This window comes from Salmo salar, chromosome ssa01 (assembly GCF_905237065.1).
Source record: "Salmo salar chromosome ssa01, Ssal_v3.1, whole genome shotgun sequence".
NCBI lineage: Eukaryota > Metazoa > Chordata > Actinopteri > Salmoniformes > Salmonidae > Salmo > Salmo salar.
The window spans coordinates 140,487,645-140,502,698 of record NC_059442.1 but is presented as its reverse complement, the minus strand read 5'-3'; the positions used below and the strand labels follow the sequence as shown (position 1 = coordinate 140,502,698).

General features: G+C 39.9%; 1 protein-coding gene across 1 annotated transcript in view; it reads right to left on the bottom strand.

Moving 5' to 3' along the window:
- LOC106565912 (astrotactin-2) overlaps positions 1-15,054 on the bottom strand; it is a 448,985-nt gene that overhangs the window by 147,558 nt on the left and 286,373 nt on the right. The window lies entirely within an intron of this gene.

The following is a 15,054-nucleotide window of genomic DNA, read 5'->3' as shown; positions in this document are numbered from 1 at the left end:
TTACCTATATCTTTAATATGACAATTGTTTCTGGTTTAATCCATAAGACCTGGAAAGCGCCACACATCCTTCCCCTACACAAAGGAGGATTCAGATAACTACCGTCCAATCTCTATATTATCTTGCCTTTCCAAAGTTTTTGAATCTCTGGCCAACTGTCAGCAAATAACTTATATACAGTTGAAGCCGAAAGTTTAAATCCACTTAGGTTGGAGTCATTACAACTTGTTTTTCAACCACTCCACAAATTTATTGTTAACAGACTATAGTTTTGGCAAGTCGGTTAGGACATCTACTTTGTGCATGACACAAGTAATTTTTCCAACAATTGTTTACAGACAGATTATTTAATTTATAATTCACTGTATCACAATTCTAGTGGGTCAGAAGTTTACATACACTAAGTTGACTGTGCCTTTAAACAGCTTGGAAAATTCCAGAAAATGATGTCATGGCTTTAGATGCTTCTGATAGGCTAATTGACATCATTTGAGTCAATTGGAGGTGTACCTGTGGATGTATTTCAAGGCCTACCTTCAAACTCAGTGCCTTTTTGCTTGACATCATGGGAAAATAAAAAGAAATCAGCCAAGACCTCAGAAAAAAATTGTAGACCTCCACAAGTCTGGTTCATCCTTGGGAGAAATTTCCAAATGCCTGAAGGTACCACGTTCGTCTGTACAAACAATAGTACACAAGTATGAACACCATGGGACCACGCAGCTGTCATACCGCTCAGGAAGGAGACGCGTTCTGTCTCCTAGAGATGAACGTACTTTGGTGCGAAAAGTGCAAATCAATCCCAGAACAACAGCAAAGGACCTTGTGAACATGCTGGAGGAAACAGGTACAGAAGTATCTATATCAACAGTAAAACAAGTCCTATATCGACATAACCTGAAAGGCCGCTCAGCGAGGAAGAAGCCACTGCTCCAAAACCGCCATAAAAAAGCCAGACTACGGTTTGCAACTGCACATAGGGACAAAGATCGTACTTTTTGGAGAAATGTCCTCTGGTCTGATGAAACAAAAATAGAACTGTTTGGCCATAATGACCATTGTTATGTTAGGAGGAAAAAGGGGGAGGCTTGCAATCCGAAGAACACCATCCCAACTGTGAAACACTGGGGTGGCAGGGAGGCCTACAAACCTGACTCAGTTACACCAGCTCTGTCAGGCGGAATGGGCCAAAACTCACCTAACTTATTGTGGGAAGCTTGTGGAAGGCTACCCAAAACATTTGACCCAAGTTAAACAATTTAAAGGCAATGCTACCAAATACTCATTGAGTGTATGCAAACTTCTGACCCACTGGGAATGTGAAATAAAAGTTGAAATAAATCATTCTCTCAACTATTATTCTGGCATTTCACATTCTTAAAATGAAGTGGTAATCCTAACTGAACTAACTAAAGACAGGGAATGTTTACTAGGATTACATGTCAGGAATTGTGAAAAATGTAGTTTAAATGTATTTGGCTAAGGTGTATGTAAACTTCCAACTTCAACTGTATATACACACACATATATATTATTAAAAAATAAAGTTTATATATTTAAAACATACAATATACTTGCAGTGAAGCCGTTCAACAACTACATCACATTAGACATCTAACAACCTCCCATCCAGTTTGACACACAGAAGCAACCAGGGTCAACGACCTGCTCAAGGGCATGTCGACAGATCTCCCACCAGCCCTCCAGGATCCCCCCCACAGTTCCCCAAGAGCTGCCCCTCAACCATCCACCCCCCCCCCCGCGAGAGAATAGAAATAAATACAATAATTCCATTCCCCACTCCCAACGCACCATCAATCAACAAAATAAACAAAAGAGAATAAAGAGAAAGACAACAATGCAAAAAAAACTAAAAATACTTCAAGAACAACAAAAATCATAACAATAAGTCCAACTGAATATGTTTGAGTGCATGTATGGCACTATTTACATGTGTGTGTGTCCGTGTATGTGCACATGTGTGCATTAGAATGAGAGTGTGTGTATATTGCATGTGTACAAACACCTGCACTTCATCAGCCTCAGGCAAACCGGCATTAACTGTAAAAACACTGCCCCTCAGTGTCATTCAAACTTACTTTTCGTTATGTTTTATTTTGACCGTCATTCTATCCCCCGCCCAGCAACTCCACTCTCACTTGTCTCCAATTCCACACCCCAACCCTCAGCCCATCCCACCTATCTCTGCTGGCCACCCTCTTCGGATTTCTATGCACCATATATCTTTCAACTATGCTGTGATGTTTAACATACAATTTCAATCTATTTAATCAAATAGAATCCACAGATTGCGAGTTAAAGATAAATACTTTTACTAAGAGTATTAGCATATTAGTAATTGACTGACCCGGTCTCTCCAGATCTCCCAACAGTACTATTTCTAGGGTCAATCACTTTTTACTTCTCACTCTATTCTCACTCTATTCTTAATGTGCACCAATCCGTTTTTAGACCTGGACATAGCACAGTTTCAGCTGCTACACTTCTTTTAGATGTGTTCAATTGCTTAGATCATAAAAATAATAGTGTTATTTATAGACCTTTCCAAGGCCTTTGACACTGTCGACCATCATACTCTCATTCAAAGGTTGACTGAAATAGGCCTGGATCAGGCTTCTTGCAAGTGGTTTGCTGACGGTACTGTTAAGTATGCCAATGTTTCAGATGGACTACATATTTATTCATTGAATGGTTCTCCCATCGATCAGGTTCCTGCCTATAAATATCTTGGCTTTTGGAATGAAAAGGATTTTTAACGCTTAAAAAAAAATGTATGAGCTAGTTAAAAAACTGAGATTGAAAGATTTAAAGACTGTACAGTCAACTTTCCTGACAGTTCTTGACTATGGTAACACAGTTTACCAGAATGCAGCAGCCACTACTCTTAAACCTTTGGATGCAGTCTACCATAGCGCCTTTTGCTTTATCACAGGTGACAGTTTTAATACTCATTACTGCATCCTGTATCAAAAGGTTGAGTGGTACTCATTAATTTCCCGTAGATCACTTCACTATTCCCTTTTTGTTTACAAAGCTCTACTACATAAGCTTCCAACTTACCTAACATTGTTGTTGAAGTATAAAAACATGAGTTATCAAACCAGTTCACAGGTGTTGAGGTTCCTCGGGTCTCCACCGAATCAGGTAAATCCGCATTTAGTTTTAATGCGCCTCACTGCAATTTTCAGAGCTCATTACAATTAGATGTTCCAGTGCCGTTCGGGCAGTTTAGGGTGTTAACTGAGGACGTAGTAGCTGAGGACTGTAACTTTTTTCATAAGTGTTGTGTTTTGTATTGATTGCTGTTTTGTTTAACATTATATTGGTTGTTCTATTGTGACCAGGGCACCCCTTTGGAATGAGACGATGGTCTCAATGGGTTTTCCCTGAATAAATAAATGAAAAATAAAAATAATAAAGCAGGCAGACAGGCATTGAGGCATTCAGTTACTGTTCGATTGAATGTTAGAATGGGCAAAACAAATGACCTACAGTACCAGTCAAAAGTTTAAACACACCTACTCATTCAAGGGTTTTTCTTTATTTTTACGATTTTCTACATTGTAGAATAATAGTGAAGACATCAAAACTATGAAATAACACATATGGAATCATGTAGTAACCAAAAAAGTGTTAAACAAAGCAAAATATATTTGAGATTCTTCAAAGTAGGCACCCTTTGCCTTGATGACAGCTTTGCTCACTCTTGGCATTCTCTCAACCAGCTTCACCTGGAATGCTTTTCCAACAGTCTTGAAGGAGTTCCCATAAATGCTGAATACTTGCTGGCTGTTTTTCCTTCACTCTGTAGTCCAACTCCTCCCAAACCATCTCAATTGTGTTTTAGTCGGGTGATTGTAGAGGCCAGGTCATCTGATGCAGCACTCCATCACTCTCCTTCTTGATATACTCAAATCTAACTGCCTGTAGCTCAGGCCCTGAAGCAAGGATATGCATATTCTTGGTACCATTTGAAAGGAAACACTTTGAAGTTTGTGGAAATGTGAAAGGAATGTAGGAGAATATAACACAATAGATCTGGTAAACGATAATACAAAGAAAGAAACAACCCTTTTGTATTTTTTTGTACCATCATCTTTGAAATGCAAGAGAAATGCCATAATGTATTAATCCAGCCCAGGTGCAATATACATTTTGGCCACTAGATGGCAGCAGTGTATGTGCAAAGTTTTAGACTGATCCAATGAACCATTGTATTTCTGTTCAAAATGTTGTATCAAGGCTGCTCAAATATGCCTAATTTGTTGTAACGTTATTTCCATCAAATTGACTTGGCTGTGTGAGATGATGTGGTGCACATAAAAATAACTATTGTGGTGAAATTCCCACCTACTGTAAAGAAAATACAAGTTAAATGGGTTTCCATTGCATCTACAACTCTACTTATGGTTTTGTCACAAAAAAAATTGTATTGCGAATGCGCCCACTCTGGTTTTGGCACGGGTGCTCTAGCCAACAGTTCACAGATACAGTTCGGGTTTAGCCTACATTATGACATTATTATGGACAAAAGAGCAAGATAATTTGTATTTGTCAAAAGGCAGCCAAGCACTGGTCAACATATCACCAGAATAAGATCCTCAATAGTTATTGGAAAGGAGCATCAAGCTCATCACCATGCACTTTCACCACCCTGTGAAGTTCATCATAACTTATTTCATCTGTAGCCTAATAAACTGCATGCTTTCCAGAGTCATAGTGGGAGGACCACACAACATATCATCGCGTGACTCCAAGTTACCTTCGAAAGGATTGATATTATATCAATATATGTGCATAAAAGTGTAATTGATAATTACTTTTACAGACAAAAATATCCTACCTTGTCTAGTGCATTTTGTTTGGTCGACATTTGGAAAGTTCACCGACAAATGTTCTGTTTCCATCAGACCTGTCCTAACATTTTTAATCAAATGTACTTTTCCTCACATAAAAGGGTTGGATGAAAACCTGGTTAGTGACCTCGCATCACCTTGTATGCTTCTTTTATTCTTACTCCCTCCCAGATCTAAGTCCCTAAGAAATAGAAAGTAGATGCTTAGAGGAAAGCTGTGCTATTTAAATACCTTTGGCGGTAGCAATCATACACAGCAGGGGGAAATCTTTTGTTGTCCCGAAAAAAATCCATCACATTGAGGAGGATATAAGCATAGCACAAATTGCAAGAGTTATTCAGAATAAGTTATTGCTCAACCAATCTCCTTTTACCCAACTGAGAAAATTATGTTGACGCTTGAGGAAGAGAGGCCTTTTATACTCTTTCAGGTTCTTAGTCACTCACATTGTCAAGGTATTCTTGTCTTAGGGAGCAGAATGAAAAACATCAGAAAGCACATACGCACTGACGGAAAACAAATCAAATCAAAATCAAATGTTATTTGTCACATGTGCCGAATGCAACGGGTGTAGACTTTACAGTGAAATGTTTGAAATGTTTCCTTTCCAACGATGCAAAGTAAAAAATTATAATAAAAGCAAAAGTAAAAACACAAGATTGAGCTACAGTTAGGGCTGTTTCGGAGACCGTATTACCGCCACACTAGCGGTCACGAGTCATGAAGGCAGTCAAATTCCACGTGACCGTTTAGATATGGTAATTAGGCTTCTCCTAACTCTGATGCTGCTGATGGTCATTAGTAGCCTATCAAACTTGCTAACTGCTTGGTACTCAGCACTCTATTGTCACTCTAATCACTCTGACATCAATGCAAATGAATTCGATAATCTATTCAAACACTTCATGAGTGCCCCTGAGCTCATGTTGCGCAATATTTTTATAGGCTATGCAATTGAGTGATGGCCTCTATTAAAAAGAGGACGATCCCTTCAGCTTTCTATAGGCTATGCCTACTATATTTATTTCTCTACTTTCCTAATATTAAGCAAATATTAAGCACATTGCTTATCTTTACAACAGGAGTATAGTCTACTTGGCAGGCATGAAAATGAACCACAGGAAAAGCATCCTGCATTCGCTATTTAAGTGCAGAGATTACGTACTTTTTCCCCTGCCCCTGTTTCGAGACTGGTGCATGATAATGGTCCATTCTAAATCAAAATGAATTTCACACATTTATTATTTAGTATACATAAATACAAGATTAAATCAAGAATAGTCTGATGGGTAACAATATTAGCCTATCACTTTTGAATTTTATATTATCACCTGTGAATGATGCCCAGCTTAAGGCAAGAAACAATGCCTTTTTTGTGACATTTTCGATTCATAGTCGCACACCTCATGTAGCCTATCCAATACTAAAGTGGCCAAATAACTTCTTAAAATAAAGCACAATCTGCTTTACAACAGGTGCATTTGTGGTCACTTTTGATAATGGTGTTTTCCCGCTAATGAGAATTTCACGCTTAATGAGAGACTGATGAAGTGTGTACAGCCTGCGCAAAAAAACAAAGTAGAGCTCATGCCTTTCAAGCAACTTTCTTCAAATCATCATTAGAGTTGCATCATGCAGCCTTACAATGTATTAAAAATCTAAACATAGCCCAACGTTTGTTGAACAACTAAAGTTACATTAATAACTCTAAATTAAGCATATAGGAGTACCTATTTCTTTGTTAACCACTCAACACAGAATAGCCACATATGCGCATATCCTCAAATAATTTGGAGAAAATATCCTTTAAATTTTATTCAGCTTTGTTCAATTGTATTCTTCATACTATAAAATACTATAAAATAAGCAAATCTTATCTGCCTAATAAACTAGTGTAGCCCTCAGCCATATGGCATAGCCAGATCTTCATATCATGTTTCTTTAGACCTGTCTAAAATAAATAATGGATTTATTGTGAAGGTGTAAGCTATATTACATGGATTTATTAGACTTTTTCAAATGTAGATGTTCCAAAGGTCTGCATCAGTGGCTTGTATGTGTGGAAGCCAGGAGATGCTAAATGTGTTCATGTTAATTAACGGTCAATTATCGTGAGACCGACAGTTACTTGCTTTTATTTATTTGTTTTATTTATTTAACTTTTATTTTTTATTTAACCTTTATCTAACTAGGCAAATCAGTTAAGAACAAATTCTCATTTACAATGACGGCCTACTAAAAGGCAAAAGGCCTCCTGCGGGGACGGGGGCTGTCCTATATAAAAATATAGGACAAAACACACATCCCGACGAGACACCACAACACTACATAAATAGAAACCTAAGACAACAACATAGAATGGCAGCACCACATGACAACACAGCATGGTAGCAACACAACATGACAACAACATAGTAGCAACACAACATGGCAGCTACAGCACAACATGGTAGCAGCACAAAACATGGTACAAACATTATTGGGCACAGACAACAGCACAAAGGGCAAGAAGTAAAGGTTGACCGATTAATCGGCATGTTTTCATAACAATCGGTAATCGGCATTTTTGGACACCGATTATGGCCAATTACATTGCATTCCATGAGGAAACTGCGTGGCAGGCCGACCACCTGTTACGCGAGTGCAGCAAGGAGCCAAGGTAAGTTGCTAGCTAGCATTAAACTTATCTTATAAAAAAACAATCAATCTTCACATAATCACTAGTTAACTACACATGGTTGCTGATATTACTAGGTTAACTATCATGTCCTGCGTTGCATATAATCAATGCGGTGCCTATTAATTTATCATCGAATCACAGCCTACTTTGCCAAACGGGGGATGATTTAACAAAAGCACATTCGCGAAAAAACCACAATCATTGCACGAATGTACCTATCCATAAACATCAATGCCTTTCTTAAAATCAATACACAAGTATATATTTTTAAACCTGCATATTTAGTTAAAAGAAATTCATGTTAGCAGGCAATATTAACTAGGGAAATTGTGTCACTTCTCTTCTCGGAACGGTTCCGTATTTCACTGAAAGAATAAACGTATTGTTTTTCGAAATGACAGTTTCTGGATTTGACCATACTAATGACCAAAGGCTCGTATTTCTGTGTTTATTATATTATAATGAAGTCTATGATTTGATAGAGCAGTCTGACTGAGCGGTGTTAGGGGGCAGCAGGCTTTTAAGCATTCATTCAAACTTTACTGTGTTTGCCAGCAGCTCTTAGCAATGCTTGATTCACACGCTGTTCATGACTTCAAGCCTATCAACTCCTGAGATTAGGCTGGCAATACTAAAGTGCCTATTAGAACATCCAATAGTCAAAATGATATAGAGAGAAATAGTCGATGCGTCGATGCATAATTCCTATAATAGCTACAACCTAAAACTTCTTAACTGGAAATATTGAAGAACTGAGAATATTGAACCACCAGCTTTCATATGTTCTCCTGTTCTGAGCAAGGAACTTAAACATTAGCTTTTTTACATGGCACATATTGCACTTTTACTGTCTTCTCCAGCACTGTGTTTTTGCATTATTTAAACCAAATTGAGCATGTTTCATTATTTATTTGAGACTAAATATATTGTATTTATGTATTATATTAAGTTAAAATAAGTGTTCATTGTTCATTCAGTATTGTTGTAATTGTCATTATTACAAATATATATATAAAAATCTGCTGATTAATCAGTGTCGGCTTTTTTTGGTCCTCCAATAATCGGTATCGGTGTGGAAAAATCATAATCGGTCCACCTCTAGCAAGAAGGTAGAGACAACAATACATCATGCGACTGTCAGTAAGAGTGTCGATGATTGAGTCTTTGAATGAAGAGATGGAGATAAAACAGTCCAGTTTGAGTGTTTTTTACAGCTCGTTCCAGTCGCTAGCTGCAGTGAACTGAAAAGAGGAGCGACCCAGGGATGTGTGTGCTTTGGGGACCTTTAACAAAATGTGACTGGCAGAACAGGTGTTGTATGTGGAGGATGAGGGCTGCAGTAGGTATCTCAGATAGGGGGAGTGAGGGCTAAGAGGGTTTTATAAATAAGGATCAACCAGTGGGTCTTGCGACGGGTATACAGAGATGACCAGTTTACAGGAGTATAGAGTGCAGGGATGTGTCCAATAAGGAGCATTGGTGGCAAATCTGATGGCCGAATGGTAAAGAACATCTAGCCGCATGAGAGCGTCCTTACCTGCCGATCTATAAATTACGTCTCCCTAATCTAGCATGGGTAGGATGGTCATCTGAATCAGGGTTAGTTTGAAAACTGGGGTGAAAGATGAGCGATTACGATAGAGGAAACCAAGTCTAGATTTAACCTTAGCCTGCATCTTTGATATGTGCTGTGAGAAGGACAGTATACCGTCTAGCCATACTCCCAAGTACATTGTATGAGGTGACTACCTCAAGCTCTAAGTTAGTAATCACACCAGTGGGGAGAGGGGCATTCTTCTTACCAAACAACATTACCTTAGTTTTGGAGGTGTTCAGAACACGGTTAAGGCCAGAGAAAGCTTGTTGGACACTAAGAAAGCTTTGTTGTAGAGTGTTTAACACACAATACGGGGAGGGGCCAGCTGAGTATAAGACTGTATATAAATGGATGAGAGAGCTTCCTGCTTGAGCTATGTTGTTTATGTAAATTGAGAAGAGCGTGGGGCCTAGAATCGAGCCTTGGGGTACTCCCTTGGTGACAGGCTGAGACAGCAGATTTTCTAACTTTATACTCTTTGAGAGAAGTAGTTAGCAAGCCAGGCCAAAGACCCCTCAGAGACACCCATACTCCTTAGCCGACCCACAAAAATGAAATGGTCTACCATATCAAAAGCTTTGGCCAAGTCAATAAAAAATAGCGGCACAACATTGCTTACAATCAAGGACAATGGTGACATCATTTAGGACCTTTAAGGTTGCATTGAAACATCCATAACCTGAGCGGAAACCAGATTGCATACCAGAGAGAATATTATAGACATCAAGAAAGCCAGTCAGTTGATTATTGTAGTCAGTCAGTTGACTACAAGTTTTTCCAACACTTTTGATAAACAGGGCAAAATAGAAATTGTCCTATAACAGTTAGAATCAGCCTGATCTCCCCTATAAATAAAGGACACACTGTGGCTGCCTTCCAAGCAATGGGAACGTCCACAGAGTGTCACAACGTCTACTGAAGGTGGCTCCTCTTCCTGTTCAGGCGGCGCTCGGCGGTCGTCGTCGCCGGCCTACTAGCTGCCACCGATCCCCTTTTCATTTTCGTTTGGTGTTGTCTGTCTTGTGTTATCACCTGTTTTGAGTTGAGTTTGTTAGTGGGGTATTTAGTCTGCCTTTCTAGGTTTAGGTTTGTGCGGGATTGTTTGTGTTTCCTGTCGTGGGGTTTTGGGGATTGTTTTTCCTCTCGTGTATTTTGTTGAAAGGACGTTTATCCTGGGCTGTGTCCCGACTCTGTACTGGTGGATTTTGCCCAGTTGGGTTTCCTTGTTCCCTGCCTAGTATTTGGCATTTTTGGACTCGGTAACAAATAAACGTTCTACTACGTACCTTTGGTCTCCTGCGCCTGACTTCACCCCTTCTTCACTTCTAGTGCATCGTGACACAGAGAGGAGAGACAGGTTAAATATGTCAGTGATAGGCTTGGCAATGATAGGGGCAGCAACCTTAAAGAAGAAAGGGTCTAAACCTTCAGACCCAGATGTTTTTTTGGAGTCAAGTTTAAGGAGCTCCTCGGACTCAGTGACCGCTTGCAGGGAGAAACTTTGAAACGGGGCAGGGGGAAAAGAGGGAGGAGCATCAGAGCTAGTAATATTAGAAGGGGTGGCAGATTATGAAATGTTGGACAGGCAGAGGCATGGCTGAGTCAAATAGGAATCCCGACTTAATGAAGTGGTGATTAAAGAGCTCAGCCATGTGCTCCTTGTCAGTAATAACCATATCATCAACATTAAGGGACATGGGCAACTGTTAGGAGGATGGTTTATTTTTCCAGGTCTTTAACCGTTTTCCAGAACTTCTTGGGGTTAGACCCACAGAGAGAGAACTGCTCTTTAAAGTAACTAATTTTGCCTTCCGGATAGCCTGACTGCACTTATTTCTTATTTGCCTGAAAGAGAGCCAGTCAGCCTGAGTATGCATGTGCCGAGATTTTCGCCAAATGAAATTCTTAAGGTGGAGTAACTCTGCCAGATCACGGTCGAACCAGGGGCTGCCAGATCACGGTCAAACCAGGTGCTGAACCTGTTTTTAATTCTCATTTTCTGGGGCTTGTTTGTTAACAATACCACTGAAAATATAAAAAAAGAAGGCCCAAGCTCTTCGACAGAGGCGATCAAGCTGATTCTATACAAATTTACAGAGGCCAGGTCATTAAAGATTTATAGCAAGTGTTTATTACAAATCAGGACAAGTCGTTTCACTGAGCAGCCATTACGAACACAGGCTGTAAAACAGTGATCACTAAGGTCATTACAGAAAACACCATACCTTTCAGGATTATTTGTGAGGATAACATCAAGGAGAGTAGCCTTTTCTGGGTGTTTGGAGTCATACCTTGTGGGATTGGTAATAATCTGAGAAAGATTTAGGGCGTCCCATTGTTTTAGGACATGGTCAAATGGTTTAAGCATGTCCCAGTTTAGGTCACCTAGCAGGACATATTCAGACTTAGTGTAAGGGGTCAGGAGAGAGTTTGGGCATTTAGGGTACAGGCCAGTGCTGACAAACATAGTTTGTCCCACAGTTGGGTAAACAAGCAAGTTCTTAGTCAACAAAGCACGCAGGAGTCATGAGGCAAATAGCATAAAGCACAATAAAAAATTATAACAACTTGGGGCTAGCCATTGTAAGTTCAGAGTCACTCGCTCCAACAGTGCGTGTGTGCTGGAGGCAAGTGAAAGCTCGGGAGAGACGGGGGAGTGTGGTGAGGATATCTGTACCAGACAGGGGGAGACAGGCCAGGGCTGATGGTGAATAGATTGCCAGGTGGAATCCAAGCAGCAGTGCAGCAGGCAACTGGAGTAGGTGTCACACCCACTTGGGAGAAGATATTTTTTTTTTCAGGAGGCATATTCCTTGTAGAAAATCCCACCTAGCTAGCTAACGTAGCTAGCAAGTCTCTGTCCACCATTTCTTCCCACATGGAAAAGGAGGTCGTTGCTTGACAATCACCGGCTGCCGAAATTTTGTGACCGGCACAGCCCTAGCTACAGTGCATTCAGAAGGTATTCACACCCCTTGACTTTTTACACATTTTGTTGTGCTACTAAGTGCGATTAAAATGGATTTAATTGTCAGTTTTTGACAACGATCTACACAAAATACTCTGTAATGTCAAAGTGGAAGAACAATTTACTACAAATAAGACACTAATATATCTTGATCAGATAATTATTCAACGCACTGAGTCAATGCGTGTTAGAATCACATTTTCCACACCTGGATTGTGCAACATTTGCCCATTATTCTTAAAAAATTCTTCAAGCTCTGTCAAATTGGTTGTTGATAATTGCTAGACAACCATTTTCAGGTCTTGCCATAGATTTTCAAGCAGATTTAAGTTCAAACTGTAACTCGGTCACTCAGGAACTTTTACTGTCTTATTGGCAAGCAACTCCAATGTAGATTTGGCCTTGTGTTTTAGGTTACTGTCCTGCTGAAAGACTAATTCATCTCTCAGTGTCTGCTGGAAAGCAGACTGAACCAGCTTTTCCTCTAGAATTTTGCCTGTGCTTAGCTCCATTCTAGAAATGTTTTATCCTGAAAAACTCCCCAGTCCTTAACTATTACAAGCATACCCATAACACGATGCGGCCACCACTATGCTTGAAAATATGGAGAGTGCTACTCAGTAATGTGTTATATTAGATTTGCCCCAAACTTAACACTTGGTATTCAGGACAAAAGGTTAATTGCTTTGCCACATTTTTTACAGTGTTACTTTAGTGCTTTATTGCAAACAAGATGCACAGGCTTTCTTTTTCACTCTGTCAATTAGGTTAGCATTGTGGAGTAACTACAATGTTGTGGATCCATCATCAGTGTTCTCCTATCACAGCCATTAAACTCTAACTGTTTTAAAGTCACCCACAATGCTCATTATGAGCAGCATAAAATCTAGCGGGAAAATCTGACCCGACAGGGAAAATGAAAACCAATGAATATAGCGGTTCTCAGGCAGGCTAGAGGCACAATATTGTTACTGTTGCATCACATTGGATGACCACTAGCGACCTATTGCAGCTTTTGAACTTAAAAAAAGTTCCATATTGCAGTTTTAAAGATGGAACCAGTGCCACTGTCCGCCCCACGGCTGTTGTTATTGTTTTGGTTTTGTTGACGAAGCAGAGGTGGGGAGCATCACGCATCACAGGAGGTTGGTCGGGGTGGATGGGTAGGCGTATAGCAACATCCCACATCTAGCCACCCAAAGGTTGCGTGTTCAAATCTCACCACGGACAACTTTAGCATTTTAGCTAATTGGTAACTTTGCAACTACCTGTTACTTTTTAGCTACTTTGCAACTGCTAACCCTAACCTTCATACTTTTATTCTAACTCTTAACTTTAAACCTAACCTTAACCCCTAATCCCTAGTCTAGCCACCTAACTAATGTTAGCGTTAGCCACCTAGCTAACGTTAGCCACAAAAGAAATTGCAATTCATAACATATCGTACTAAATGGAGACAGATTTACATTTAGGTTGCAGCAACAGTTTCACCATTAAGGATTCCAGCTTTAAAGGAAAAAATAACATCATGACAGAAAACTATTAAGACAAAACACATATTTATCCAAGAGTTAATTGGGATGAAAAGAACACTGTGTCATAACTTTTCAACACCTACATACTGCTACATGCAACAAACAATAGGCTCTGGACAAAATTATGGACTTTCACACCTCAGCTTGGCTTTGCTATTGTGACATTTGAATAATAACTTATTATATACAATAACAGCCATCCTAGTTTACCCTTTTGAGTTAGTTTGTTATGAAATTAATCTAGGAGAGAGTCCCCTTGATCACAGTCATTCAGAACAAAAAAGATTTGACATTTGTCAATGGTGACTCTCTCCTCTGCTTGGACTAATACAGTCATACACACAATATTTATAGAGTGGGAGAAAGCTGTTCAGACTGTGTGGGTTATCCTATGATCATAATTGGAAGAGATGAGAGCAGCCATATAATCCATAGAACAATTCAGTCAGATCGATGAGAGTCAGGAGAAGCAGATTGGGTTGACCTGATGGCGGAAACAAATCTTCTGGACTGCTTAGACTAGCATTATCATCCCTGTTATCATCACTGGACAGCGCTCATCAACAGTGCTTGATTGAAAGGCACTTTCTTGGCTTGTTACAAGTCAGAGAATGGGTAGAGCAGTGAATAAGAGTAAGTGTGTGTATATGTGTGTGTGTAAGTGTGTGCGCGCACGTGTGTGTGTGTGAGCAACAGTGTGTGCACGTGCATCTGTATGCGTGCATGTTGGTGTGTGTGTGCTTCAGACAGGCAGACAGTCCCTGCCTCGTTGTCTTTGATTATGGCAGTGTCCCCCTGCAGCTAACATTTGTCTTTGCTATCAGCCAGACACTGGGGCTTTGAGAGGGCTGACAGTGCTGTCTGTCTCAACACTCATCCTCTAATGGAGAAACTTCATCGCTGTGCTGTGTTAGAGCTGCAAATAAGATTGTCCACCGTGTAGATATCTCACTCACCAGTACTGATAAAAGAAAACACTGCTTTTACTCATGTTGACACTTATTCTGAAATTTCTCTCTGGAATACATCCTGTGAATTCGAACCGCCAAGATCTCATTGGGATTCTTATTGTGTAGTGGGACTGATGAGAACAAATGTCCCAAGGATCCAACTTGGATGCATTGTTTTTGGTAGTTTATATGCTGACTTCAACCATACAAAAGAGGACAAAACTTACACAAAGGGTCCATAGAGTTACTTAACCAGCAAAAAAGTCTGGGCACCAGCCTGTTTCTGCTTTAGCCTAATTCGTTATCGCTGTCATGCCACCCTGTCTAAAAACCAAGTGGTGTAAAGTACAGGTCAAAATAGTCAAAGCAACATGCCACCAAGAGTCAACCCAATACCACTACAGGTGCCACAACATTTTTAGGAAAGTTCCTGCCCCCTAGCTGTAT